The 14,454-nt window shown below is 46.6% G+C and overlaps 1 protein-coding gene across 2 annotated transcripts in view; it reads left to right on the forward strand.

Annotated features, from left to right (window-relative positions):
- The first annotated feature begins 1,445 nt into the window (after positions 1–1,445).
- DCTN4 (dynactin subunit 4) overlaps positions 1,446–14,454 on the forward strand; it is a 117,827-nt gene continuing 104,818 nt past the window's right edge. The window contains exon 1 of one of the 2 annotated variants that reach the window (XM_085617703.1): positions 1,446–1,589. The gene's annotated coding sequence lies outside the window, so the exon portion shown is untranslated. The remainder of the gene's footprint in view (positions 1,590–14,454) is intronic. The other variant, XM_085617702.1, reaches the window with a different exon arrangement.

A 14,454-nucleotide genomic window follows, 5' to 3' on the forward strand; every position in this document is an offset into this window, starting at 1 on the left:
CATTGGTTCTCTCCAGACTAGATTATGGAAGCTCACTTCTTTCAACCATCACCAAAGCTCACTCAACTCAACACAGAGCAGACCTACATGTTGTGGCCTACTTTGTTCCTGGGCACAAGCAATCTGAACACATCACACGTATCCTGCTTTCTCTCCAAGGGCTTCCTATTGAAGAAAGAGATCAGTGTAAAACTGCCTGTACCACACACAATGCCCCGCATTCCTCTTCACCCATCTACTTAACTGGAAAACTGGAAATCTCAAGCGCAAAACAGGGTTTGAGAAAAGCAAAATCCCTTCGCCTGGAGCCTCCTATCTTTAAATGAGATGATACATGAACTAATCATTCTTTGGAATCTGGAACTCTCTACTCTAAGCCTGGGTATGGCCACATGACAAGTATCTCCCCTTTTAAAGGCATTTGGGCAAAATCTGTGATGTCACACTCACTCTCAAATGTCTATCATTCCTCTTTGGTGTACTGTATGCTATATATATTTGTGAGATGATTGGTGGTAAATATTTTCTTCTAAAGGGCTCTGGTGCCTCTATATATGGTATATAAAATTACAAAATTACAAATAAATACAAATTTGAGCTTGTCTTAAACAAAACCTGACCTGGAAGCTGGACGCTCTGCAGTGGTTTACAAGGTCCCAGTACAGACCCTATTAGATCAATTAAACCAACTATTTTAATGTTATACATGCTGGCAAACTGACAGTGTGTCACAAAAACGTTTCCACCGGAACATTTCCCAGTAAAATACCCGTTTGCTGTTTGCATGCAACATTATGAAGAATATCATTTTTATGATACAGCAAAAATTACCTTCTTTACTTTTTAGGGAAGCCTGTAAAATAATTATGCATGGAGGAAGTTTTTTATTCCTCATAATGTAATCTAGCTCGATGTCTGACAGCAACTTTGTGAATTTCAGTATTCGGATGCTAAACTATGTCCTTGTCTGCTACACAAAAGAGAATTATTATTTTTGCAGTTTATAGCGCAAAACCACCCCAAATATATTGGAGTTATTACATGAGCGCCAGTTATATTACAAAAGGTAACATTCATTTTTTAGGCACAGGGAGATTAATTGATTTGCCCAGAATCACATGATGTTGAATGGACGCCGAGACTCGAACATGAGGTAGAGGGAACAAACTGAAATAAAGACTGTTCACATCACACACAGTGCCAGAATAAGCATCAGGGCACCTGCCAAAGAGTCAGAAACCAAAAAGGACAGTGCCGAAGGCATCCGCTGCCCAGACCACCACACAGTCCACTGTGCAGCACAAGAAAGAAGAATCAGAGACCTGACACCTCCTGGACCCAATCAACTGCGGTTGCCCACGGCCCCCGCAGGGGGCCACACTAAATGGGCGGCCCCTTTAGTGCCATTTGGGCATTTCCCCACCCCCACTAATAATGCGGGACTCGAGTAGAAGTCCCCTTACTAGACGCTTCACTTTCGGCACGCAGAGGAGGTGTGGAGGTATTTATGCCTCCCCCGGCCATTTTGGCATCCTCTTTGCGCCAGACACACCGTCTGTGACCTATGATTTCCTCGGAGCTGTGAAGCGGTGAGTGCATTGCCCCCGCCCCCCTACCCATTAGGTCCAGTGGCGGCGGAGTCTTCTCCTAAGTTTGGCCACTGCCGAGGGCTGCCGCCAGGGGAGGGGGGCTGGTAAGCTCCTGGGAGTTAGGGTGGTCGCCGTTATCCCCCCCCCCCCCCAGGTCGTGGCCAGCTCTCGGACGAGCCAGGCGCTGAGCAGGACACATGGGCCTTCTGTGGTGGGGGGGGGACGCCGTCTTGTCCTCCGCGGGACACGCTGTGCTGGTCGGGCGTCGGCGGTGTGGTGGGTGCATCCACTGGCATCCTCCGTCATGTGCGGATGCGTGGCGCGGTTGACCGGCCTCGTCTGTCCTGCGGCGAGTCTGGACCCCGCCTGTACGTAATGGGGGACAGCCCCATGGGTGTGAGGTGCAACGATGGGGGTTGCTGCATGCTGGGGTGTGCGGTTCACACACTCACCGCTGGGAGCTTTGGTATGTTGCGCTGTGTCTTTGTGGTTGCATTGTTACGGTGGTTTTGAAAGAGTGGAGTTCGGACCTTTTGCGGGCCACCTCGAGTCTTCATTAAATAGTTGAAAGGGTTAACGCGCTGGCGGCGGAGGTCCATGTTGCGTAATTCCAAATTGGTCAGCTTACCAATCAACTTCCTCTGAAATGCTCGATGTGAAACGGCAGGCTGCAGAGGTGAATCCTAACAGTGGCTGCCGACCCAAAACTTAAATTTCTGCAGTCAGGAACGGGTATCGTTAGCACAGAAGAATGCTTGCCATTCAAAGATACAGGATAGTATAGTTTATGGCGAACTTGGTAGAAAACTCGATTTGGCCAGGTCGCTTATGTATGACCATATGAAACTTGAAAATATGGTTTCTGTCCCCACTCCTCTAAATTGTGTGATCTAACGTTGGGTCACTGGCCAACCGGGAATTTAAACCATCTTAGAGGCTGGGCAGCGATGGGCTAATTTTCAGGCTAAATTCTCGCAGGCTGTTGGTTACGAGAACCTGTGTACTCGATGTTGCGAGGAGGTGGTAGCGTGCGTGAGGGGGGGCAGTGGGCGCCACATTTACTCGTGGGCGCTCGGCAGAAGGCCACGTGACAAATGGAGGCCGCCTCGTACGTGGCGTGCATTTGAGTCTATTGGGTGGCAGCGCAGGAGTCGCATGGGCAACCAGGATTTAATGTTGACTGTCTCTGAAATGCATTAGTTGCCAAATAGGCCTACGCATGATGAGTAACCTGGCAGCATGTCCCTTTGTGGAGGAAATGCGTTTTATTTGTCTATGGCATGGGCAGAGGGATTGCGGTAGGGGAACGATATGCGTAACGTCGAAGATTGGGCCTTTGGATGGCATGGCTCTTCCGTACTGCTAAGTAAGTCAGAAGTAATATTGCAGGTCGCCTTCAGGGCATGCCGGCCGCACGACATGGCCCACAGTGTTGCGAGGAACAGGAAGGTAGGCAGATTTGCAGGCATTTGGTTTAAGGTGAGCCTGGCCAACTGGGGTCACGAGGGGGCGTGGCCAAGCCGCGGACAGAAATGGCCGCCTGGCTTTGAAGCTCCGCCAGCCGACCAATGACTCCTGCGATTAATACCCCATCCTGTGTCATTGAGCGGGTGATTCCGGGGTCGCTGTTTCCCGGAAATGATGCTGCGTCGTTGCTGATGTCCCCAAGACGAGACGAAGCCTGTGCGACCGAGATGTGGGAGCTGGCGACTGCGATGCGGTAGTGAAGAAAATGGCGGCCTTCAAGATCGCCAGACCGGAGCGCAGACGCTGAGGACCTTAGACGCAGCTACTTCCATGCATCGGTCCGCGCATTTCCGGTGAGTGTTTTGGGTGCCGGTCAGGTGTGTCTCTGCTCCCCCCCCCCCCTGCCTCCCCTCTGGCGCTCCGATTCTAAGTGGGGTGCTGACGCAGGGTCATGACTTGCCTGGCTGCCGGGACGTTCCTGATCCGCGCTTCTGCCTAAACCCCTGTGGACCATTCTAGTGTTGGGGGGGCGGATGTGGGATATGTTACGGCGGCTGAGGTGTCATGGTTTGGGTTGAGCCTGAGACTGCCTAATACCTCCGGTGCCCGATGTATCTCCCGAGCTGCCCCCTGCAAATAGCGACACGTCAGATAAACCAGAACATTATTTAAACGCTTTGGCTGCAGTCTGGTCTTCTCCCCCGCATTGCCTAAGCCGCAGTTTCTTCACTGGACTGCATTAGTTCAGCAGCAGTCATCCTCTGGCCCCATCGAATATGGGAATTCTGGTGCATGGTGCAAGTGACATCAGATACTGGCCCCCTGATAACCTCTCTCGCCACTGCCTGGTCTGCCACGCTACATAGCCAGTCCCCTCTCTGGCGCACCGTCATAGGGCAAATATACACTTAGTGCTTGGCGCAACGGAGGGTTGGCTTGGAGTGCTGCGGGTGCTGCTTTGAGAACTGCAGTGACTTGTGGATCCATTGTGGCTGCGGCGACTGAGTGACACGATCATATCTTGGCCTTTGGTGGCGCTCCCTGCAGTGTTCCTTGGGCATCTCTGACCTGACTTCCGCGAGTTCTCCAGCGGCATGGGTCGCAAAGACCCGAAACAAAGAACACTTCCGTTTGAGAAGCTGGTGGAACAAAACGCGAGGGAAGGGCCAGACATGACAGAATGAGGTTCGAGCCCGGATCGCGGCATGGCCTCTGCGGCCCCTCCAGCAGAGTGGCTGCAGGAGATGAGAGATGGCTTTCAGGCGCTGGACAGCTGTTTTGACTCCCTCGCTAAGACTCTTGAGTCGATGGGCACTAAGATCTAGGCGCATGACAGGCGTCTTGATGTGGCGTAGGCCCGGATCGCCGATATAGAAGATGGGACTGTGCAATCGACCAAGAGATTAGATAGAATGGAACGCATATTGAGAGATGTCGCCATAAAGAACGAGGATCTTGAAGCGCGCAGTCAGCGCAACAATTTCCGTATCCTTGGGGTTCCGGAATCCACCACCTCGGGTCGCCTGGACACCTTTGTGGAAACGCTGCTTTCTGACATATTCAGGATAGACTCCTTCACACCTGGATTTGTGGTGGAGGGGGCCCATCGTACTTTAGGACCACGACCTAACCCGGGCCTTCCCCCCGACCTCTAATTGCCCGCATCATGAACTTCCGGGATCGGGATACTGCCCTTCGACTCGCAAGGGAGCGCGGCGAAACCATCTGGCAGGGCTCTAAAATTTCACTATATCCAGACTTCACTGTTATGGTGCAGGAAGCCAGGTGCAAGTTTACCGGAGTTAAAGCCACGCTTCATAATCTTGGCCTCAAATATGGCATGCTGTATCCTGCACGACTGAGGGTGGAGGTGGGGGTGCCGGTCACGTTTTTTTGATAACCCTACCGAGGTCCAGGGATTATGTCGCACCTATAAAAGTAACAATGAACAGCTGCAAGACGACAGGGGTGGATCATCCCCTCCTCACAGTGGTTCTGTGGCCAGCCTAGAACTTTTTTCAGGTTCCGGGGTTGGGTGACATTGGTGTACCGATATCCTTGATTGGTTGGGATTATATTATGTCGCAGTTTCAGATAAACTTCACAGTTGGTCGACTGACGTGGCGTTGCCACCCCCTTTGGTGGAAACCTTGGGAATATTGTTGTTGGTTCTGATGTAACCTTATGACGTGGCAATGTCTCATTGTACAAATATTGGGTACTTTGTGTTTTGGTTGCAGATTGGGGTATGCCTTACTTTTATTGCAGTAGGTCTGGGTGGTGGGTGGGGGCGTGGGTCTGTTACACTGTCTTCATTATTGATTGTCGTTATTGTCGCTTTTTGCTTAGGTCCATTGCTTTATTACTGAATCAAATCACGTTAGAATCCTTACGGTTTACAAATGGCACAGCCAGGTTTGATTAAGGGTCCCTCCAATTTGTCCATGCTGTCTTGGAATGTTCGTGGCTTAAATAACAACCGTAAAAGACGGCAGGTGGTGCACTATTTGATTAGACATAATATAGATGTTGCCTTCCTACAAGAAACGCATTTACCGGTTTCAGACACTGCACTTTTCGCTTCAAGCTGGGGGGCACACAGGTATTTTGCTAATTTTAGCAACTATGCAAGAGGAACCGCAATTGTCATACACAAGAGGATCCCCTTTACCTGCCAGCTAGTTCTTAATGATAGGGAGGGCAGGTATACTATTGTCATGGGGTCCATGATGGGACATAAGGCCACATTGCTATGTGTCTATGCGCCTAACACTGATTCCCCAGAATTTTTCCATGGACTGCATGCGCAACTCTCCAAATTAGAACCTAGTCTGATTATCATGGGTGGGGATCTCAATCTTCTACTTAACCCTGATTTATACAGTACTCGAGCCACACCAGATACGAAGCCATGAGCGCAGCACGCACTGTTAGAGCTATGTGACCAATTCTCTTTGATTGACATCTGGCGTAGGAGTAATCCCACTCTCACTAAATTCACAATTATTCAGGTCAACACAACACATGGACCAGGATTGATTTCTGGCTCCTATCCCCCGATGTGTCCTCATGGTATCAGACGTTGATTACGCTTCCTAGAACGTACTCTGACCATTCCCCGAACCTACTTCGCCTTGGGTCCCGCGACCGGAGGGATACGAGAGACAGTGGCGCTTCCCTGGTCGGGCCCTCCTTGATGATCTTTTTCACCACGAGATCGATGGGTCGGTGGACACCTGGGCGACGCTGTGGGAGGGATTCAAAGCCTACATCCATGGCGTCTGCATCTCTAAACATGGTGGTGTGCTCAAATCTCTGCGCACAACTCTAGCCAAATTGGAGGGTGATTTAGCAGCTCTCGACAACGAAACTGAAGATCCCTCGGCATCCCCCTCGCAGGTACGGAGGCTGGCCCTCCTTGCAGAATACAGGGAAGCAGCGGATCGAGAGATCCTTTATTTAGGCAAATATCAAGCTGCCCGTCGCTACGGAGAAGGGGAACGCCCGGGTCGCAGACTGGCACAAGCGCTTAGACCTCACTATAGCAAGGCCTGCATTGCCGAGATTCGCTCTGCGAACGGGACATTACTCACATCCCCCACTGATATTCGGGATGAATTCAGGTCGTACTACACTACATTATATATTTCTAGGCTGGGCCGAGACCCAATCGAGCAGAAAGCATATCTTTCTGAAGTGGCCCTTTTATACCTTGAAAAAGATATGCATGAATTCATGGCGGAACCTATTACTGAGACCGAGGTACGTGGAGCAATAAAAGTGCTGCGTGGCTCCTTCTGCCCCTGGCCTAGATGGCTTTACTGGGACGTTCTATAAAGCTTTCTCTGACCTACTGGCGCTGAAGCTGATCGAAGTGTATGCCGAGGCCCTGGAAAAACAGACTCTACCGCTTACACTAAGTGAAGCGGTTATCATTCTCCTGCCTAAGCCTGGTAAAGACCCCACCCTCTGCGGATCCTATAGGCCGCTTTCGCTATTGAATGTTGACTACAAAATCCTCGCTAAAATTGTCGCCAATAGACTTTCCCAATTAATGGAATGCATCATCTCTACTGCACACTCATGCTCCTTAAATTAAATTTGCGAACCCTGTTCGCGGTGCTCCATAGAATAAGTCTTGAGGTACCGGCAGCGGCAATATTTCTAGACACAGAGAAAGCCTTTGATACACTGGAATGGCCCTTCTTTATATCCATCATGAGTCACATGGGCATGCCGGACGGATTTATAGCCACAGTAGGCCTACTATATAGCTGGCCAACAGCCCGACTTCACATAAATAGGAACCTCTCTGAATCTTTTTCACTGACCCGCGGCACGCGGCAGGGATGTCCTTTGTCGCCTCTGCTATTCATTCTCGCCATGGATCCTCTAGTACGTCACTTTCAAGAGCGTCACCTGCATAGGGGACTACAGTTCAAGACGGGCCCCCTGTGGTCATTTATATGCTGACGACACTATCCTCTATGTTCGGGAGCCGCACCTGAACCTTAATCCGCTCCTCAGGGAGATTCTTCGGTTTGGGCAGCATTCATGGTTAGGCATTAATTGGCGCAAATCAATTATTTTCCCTTTGGCTACCAGTACATCCCCGTGGGAATGCGAGTTCCCTTTGGAATGGTGCTCGGACTCAATTAAATATCTGGGTATTCATATTCACCTTGACCCAGTCCAGATTATTCGACTAAATTATGGACAGGCAATAGCGAAATTGGAGACTCAGGTGGACAGGTGGCTCCGGCTCCCATTATCCATGGCAGGTAGAATTGTCATAATTAAAATGATGATCCTTCCCAAATTTCTGTATTTTTTTAACAATATTCCTATCCCCCTCACGCACAGTTTTTTTCATCTTATCCGACTGGTCTGGGGTGGAAAGCAGCCACGTGTTAGATGGAGGATACTCACTCTACCATACGATAGAGTGGCCTCAGGGTTCCGGATTTTTATTTATACTATTTGGTGGCTCAGAGTAGTTTGCCTTCGCTTGGTACCACCCAGACGCCAGGATTCCGTTTCTGCGCCCAGAGGCTGACTCAGTTCTTCCAGAGCGATTGGCTGCCGTCCTGCCCAGAGGAGAACCTAGGGATCCCATTAGACATACAGTCTCGACCACTAGTTGGGCATGGAGCAGGCTCCATCGCTATACTGAGTCATCAGTTTTATATTTGACAGCTCTGCTGCTTCCCAATGCTTGCTGGCTTCCTATTTCAAATGAGACACTCGTACGACGCACACTGACTAAGTTTAATATTTGTACTATAGGTGACTTGTATCCGGGCGGCCACATCTTTTCGGACACCGAGGAAGCCCGTTTTCAGGAGACCACGTTCATGGATAAATTCGTGCTCAAACGACTTTACTCGGCCCTACGAGCCACGATTACTGGCTTTCCGTTGGAACCTGACTAGTTCGCTCCTCTGTCCCAAATTATTGAGAGCAATAGTGGCGTGCACATAGTATCCAAACTCTACAAACTCTGCATCACTCAACTCCCTATCGTAGACACCATACTACGCACGGAATGGGAGACAGATTTGGGTCACCAGATTACGGACGACTAATGGACAGTCTGCTGCAGGGTCACAAAAGACGTTTCCCTGAATAGTCAACACAAATTATTACACTACAGGTTTTTACGACGGATATACATGACACCGGCCAAGTTACATAAAATAGATCCCAGTAGGCCACACACATGCCGGAAATCCTGCACTCCGCACGCAGATTTTGCCCACCTCTCCTGGACCTGCCCCTGCATACGGCCCTACTGGACACTAGTGCATTCGACGCTAGGTGAGATCCTCGGTCTTTCCATTGTTCATACTCCTGAGGTAGCACTTCTGGGTTACACAGTGAATTTTTTTAAAGCAGTCCGGAAATTGGCATCTCTTAGTATATTGTTCGCAAAACGAGAAATTGCTCTACACTAGGGCAGCAAGTCTTCACCCACACTGTAAGGTTGGTTACACAGCTTAGCCCACTGTAGCACAAATAGCGAGATATACTCAAGCACATTATCGAGCGCAGCCCATCCCAGAGATATCTGGGGCCCATGTAAAGCCTATATCAATTCCCTAAACAATTCTACCACACCTCAGGCCAGCTCGGGTATAGTACCTACGGGGGTGGGATAGAGCAATGACATCATGCGTGAATTAGTCGTACTGGACATCTCCCAACACTATAGATATTATCACTTTCAAACACACGCCACCTTCATATAGTTTGGGTATCTTGGGTTCATATCCCCGCTAGATCCCCTGAAGCAGTTGGTTGCATGAATGGACATGGAGGGACTTATTAGAATTATGCTTCCTTTATTTCAACTGGTCTAACGTGTATATTGTTTCATTATAACGACAAAGCAGGACAATGCTATTTGTTTTCTATGCAATACTAACGTGATATATACATGTTGGAAAAATATGCGATTTGTAGAGATCAATAACTACTATGATGGATATGTACAATTGGATAATCAATAAAATAAAGTTTATAAAAAAAAAAACTGGGGTCACGAGTACACGGTTTTCGCCTTTCCACCAATTTTGAACAAGAAAGGTCGAAATTTTTTGAAGGTTGGGGACCATGAACAAGGTTGCGTTCTTGCAGTCATTTATCTCGGCCTGCAGAGGGCGGCCAACCCTGAAGCTGGGAGACCAGGTTTGATGAAAAAGTTAACATATGCCGCGCTCATTCCCTTTTCATCCTTCTAAGGTCGATAACATTAGCTCCATTAATTCTGCGTCTAAGGATTTAAATAACCATATGTTTTCTTGCAACTTTAGGCACTTCATACACACAGCCCCACTGCTCACACACACAGGCATCAAGGCAGCAACAGAATGCTCTGAGCCCCACCAGTGTTTGCCACACACACATACCTCTCGCCTATCTCTGCCCCGCCCTCCCCCTCCGTGTTTTCTTGCAGCTTTGCCCTGCACGCTTTCTGCGCTTACAAAGTTAACATATGCCGCGCTCATTCCCTTTTCATCCTTCTAAGGTCGATAACATTAGCTCCATTAATTCTGCGTCTAAGGATTTAAATAACCATATGTTTTCTTGCAACTTTAGGCACTTCACACACACAGCCCCACTGCTCACACACACAGGCATCAAGGCAGCAACAGAATGCTCTGAGCCCCACCAGTGTTTGCCACACACACATGCCTCTCGCATCTTGTGTTTTCTTCCAGATTTGGCCTGTGTTCTCTTTGCCTTTCAGCACTCAGCTTCCCCGTAACCACCATTTAACTAACATCCTGCCACACTCATTCCATTTTCATCCTCGCTTTCACTTTCATGCCCGTGTTCTCTTTGCCTTTCAGCACACAGCTTCTCCGTAGCCACCATTTAACGACCATCCTGCCGTAAACACCATTTATCTACCATCCTTTCAGTTAAAATAAAAGAATTGCCTCTAAGGGTTTAAGGAACCATAGAAATACAAGGCAAGGCAACATACACTCCGAATGCCACTCAGAGCCACATAATTACATGCCACATAACTACAATGCACTCAATACAACAGACACTCCAAAAACCAATCAGTGTCACATAGTTACACACCACATAATTACACAGCGCTCAATGCCACATACACTTCAAATACCACTCAGCGACACATAATTACACACCACATAATCACACTACACTCAATGCCACATGCACTCCAAATAACACTCAGTGCCAATTAATTACAATGCAAACAATGCAAGATACACTCAAAATAACACTCAATGCCCCATAATTACACGCCACTAAAATCAACATACACTCCACACAAAACCACTCAGTGCCACATAATTATATTCTACATAATTACACTCTATCTATCTATCGCCCTCACTCTCTATCTATCTATCTATCTATCTATCTATCTATCTATCTATCTATCTATCTGTCTATCTATCTATCTATCTATCTATCTATCTATCTATCTATCTATCTATCTATCTATCTTATCTATCTATCTTATCTATCTATCTATCGGACTATTGCACTCTATCTATCTATCTATCGCATCACCACAGCATCACTTAGCACCACCACAGCATCACTCAAGGGCACCACTACATCACTATGCGCTACCACAGCATCAATTAACGCCACAGCATCACTCGACACCACCACAACATCACTCACCGCCACCACAGTATCAATCTGTACAACCATTCAACAACAACTGGCTCTAATATGTTCTCTCAATATTTAGGCTTCATTACAAATGGCACAAAAAAAATGATAATATTTAACTTCTGGTCTTGGATTTTAGGCGCAATTAAATACACTAAACCTAATCTTCACATGAGTTATTAACAAAAGTTTAAACGATTGCCATTATAATTTACATTAACTTTTATTTAAGTATTAATTATTTGCAAAAATTAAAAACCATTGTTATTTGTAATATCAATACATCTAAGTCACGTAAATACAACACATATTGCATTACAAATGCTATAGGTGTCACATTTGCAACAGTTAAAACTATTGACATTGTATATGAGAAAGCTAGTAATTTCAATATTTTCAATACCAACACATAAATAAAAAATTAGTCAATTTACAATACAAAAAGCTCAAACTTTCCTAATGCGAGACCTATTGCATTGCAAATGCTTGTTTTTCTTTGTGGCAGAGCAGCTCTAATTTCTTGGTGAGGTTGGTGCTTGGGCTTGTTTTCTATCTGTCAGTTGGACGTGGAGGGCTCCTAGACAACACAGCCACAGGTGTGGGGTGAACCAGACGTCCCGGATTTACACAGTCACAGTTTTTTTTGTTCTTTTTACTTCTGTCAGAATGTCCGATACTTTAATCAAAAGTAAATACAAATCCCAGTTTTGAGTGATAAAGCTAGGGTTTGCATGAACACCACAAATATGTTGCACATGCTTTCATCTCCATTGGACCCTCTCACATGCAGTATGATATGAAGAAACACCTCCTCTTTACCTCCATCGCTGCTGCATTTTCTCACCTCCTGCACCAGAGAAATGGTAGCATCCCCACTTGGCATGGGCTTCGGCTTGTTTTAGTTTATCAAACGTCTGTGACCTGTTTACTTAGATGTATCTTGTTACATGCAAAGCAAGTGCAACATTTATGGAAACAAATGCTGTGCACTCAGCAGATAGTTTCATCGGCTCGGCATCTCCCCATTGCCCTGGATCCTGATACTAAACCTTTTTCCTTCACTCTGCAAATCATTGCCACAGGTCTTGGCCAAACTGTGCATATTTAAAGGGAACCACAAAGGTAAACTCTACTTTTTACTGTGGTATTACGACATAAACATCAATAGTTTATGAGTTGAAAATTGTTACGTTTAAAAGTGAAATCTATGCACTGCAGCAAAGTCTCTGTAACTACGTTGCCACAGCCATCGTCGACGAGTGTCATTAAAGTAGCCTTATGCTTTCACTGAAATTTTGTAGAACAGCGTCTACGTCTGTAGCCTGTCACACTTTTTGAAGTAGTAAGCGCTATTAATCATCCTTTGTATTAAATTATTTCTGCAGGCTATGCTCCAAACATCGTTTCAAGGTGTTAGATCATTCGCCTAGCTCTATGTTTGACATTTTACTCAGTGGTTAGGAAAGTATATTATTAGATGCATTATTTTTTAGTGACTTCACACAGAAAGTGGGGATTATTACTATAAACTAATGATCCATAAAATGTGAGAAAAGCCTCTGCTACAACAGAAATACAAATATTAAAAAATGTGAACGCTTGCGAGCTTAAATACATATTTTTAGAAAATTATGTAGATAAATGTTTCCACTTAAAGCCCAGTCTGAAGTCTCATCACGTACATTGTTTTCATGGGATATAGATTTATGGGAGCAATTTATAGCAGCGCCTCAGACAACTTATCACTTGCTGCTTGAAGCCTGGTCTTGATGTTAATACTGCACACAGCATAATGTGTATTTTTTTTAAAGCAGCGCAACACACAGCACTTTTTAAAAGCTGTGCAGCATGCCATGCTTTATATTTTTTTTCAGCGACGCATAATCTTATGTTTTAATTTCAGCAGCACGGCAAGCCGCACTTCAACAATAACTGCCCCACCTTTCTTCTGCGCGGCTCGCCCAACTTAATCAAAGTGTCATTTTCCAGTGTTTACAGGTAGGGACATATCCTGTCATTTACAACGCCAATAGCTCTAACTTTCACAAATGCAAGACCTATTGCATTGCAAATTCTTGTTTAAATAAAGGCGTAAGTTCACTGCCAGACTCTGATTTCCAAGCTCCACCCTCGTGACTCCACTCCCTTTCCTCTGCCACACTTTGACCCTCCAATTTAGGGGTTCCCTGAATAAAATGTTTTTCAATTCCAGTACTGGCTAATACTAATAAGGCAAAACTAGAAAACAGTGTTAAAAGGACTTTCCTGAGGGATATTTCAACTGCAAGGACTGTGAGCCATTGGGAGGTGAGTTCGTTAACATCCAGGTTCGGGTCTAGCCTTGGAAGTGAAAGCAAAGCTGAATCACAGAGGGTACCGAGGTCAATATATTTAGTCTCACAGAACCAGGAAGTAGCCCTCTTAGGTTTGCCGAGAGTTATAGAGTGTGATAGGTGAAGAGAGAATGGAATGAGGAGTTGGTCAGACCAGTCTACATGAATAGGGATCGCGATAGTAAGCATGCCTGCTTTAGAAATAACAAGGTCCGGGATTGAGCCCTTAGAGTGTATCGTTACTGTGCAGTGTTGGATAAGATCGTTTGCAGAGAGGAAGGTGGCCAGCAAATTCGCAGAAGAGTCTTGAAGCGAGCCCCAGTGGAGATTGAAGTCACCCACGAAGATCTGATTGTCACTTTGCGAGTATTGGTCGCTGATGAAGTCAGTGAGTTCCTCCATAAATGAAGGGCCGCTACCAGGCGGGCGGTAAATGGCATGGAATCTGAGGGGTGAGCGGTGGTGCAATTGAAGCTCAAGAGATAGGCATTCAAAAGTGTGGAAGGAGCTGTTAGGAAAAGATTTAAGTTGAAGGGAGTTTCTAAAGATGACTGCAACACCTCCCCCAACTTTGTCTATTCTGTCATTTCTTAAATATAGAATAGCCTGTGGGTAATAGGAGATCAAACATAGAGTGAGAGGTATCATTGAACCAGGTCTCTGTGAGGAAGAGCATGTCAATATTGTGAAGGATGATGGTATCTGAGATTTCAAGTTTGTGTTTTATTGCAGATCTGCAGTTGTGGATTAGACAGCGCAGCTCTGTCGAGACTGTTTTGGTGACGGGGGCACTTGGGCTATGAGGGGTGATAGGGATATTGTACTTATATGAGGGTGCTCGGGAGGGTTTAGGTGGACGAGTAGTTCTGACAGAGGAGATGGTCGGAATAGTGTAGATAGTAGGG

The sequence above is a fragment of the Triturus cristatus genome, chromosome 7 (assembly GCF_964204655.1).
Source record: "Triturus cristatus chromosome 7, aTriCri1.1, whole genome shotgun sequence".
Classification (NCBI taxonomy): Eukaryota; Metazoa; Chordata; class Amphibia; order Caudata; family Salamandridae; genus Triturus; species Triturus cristatus.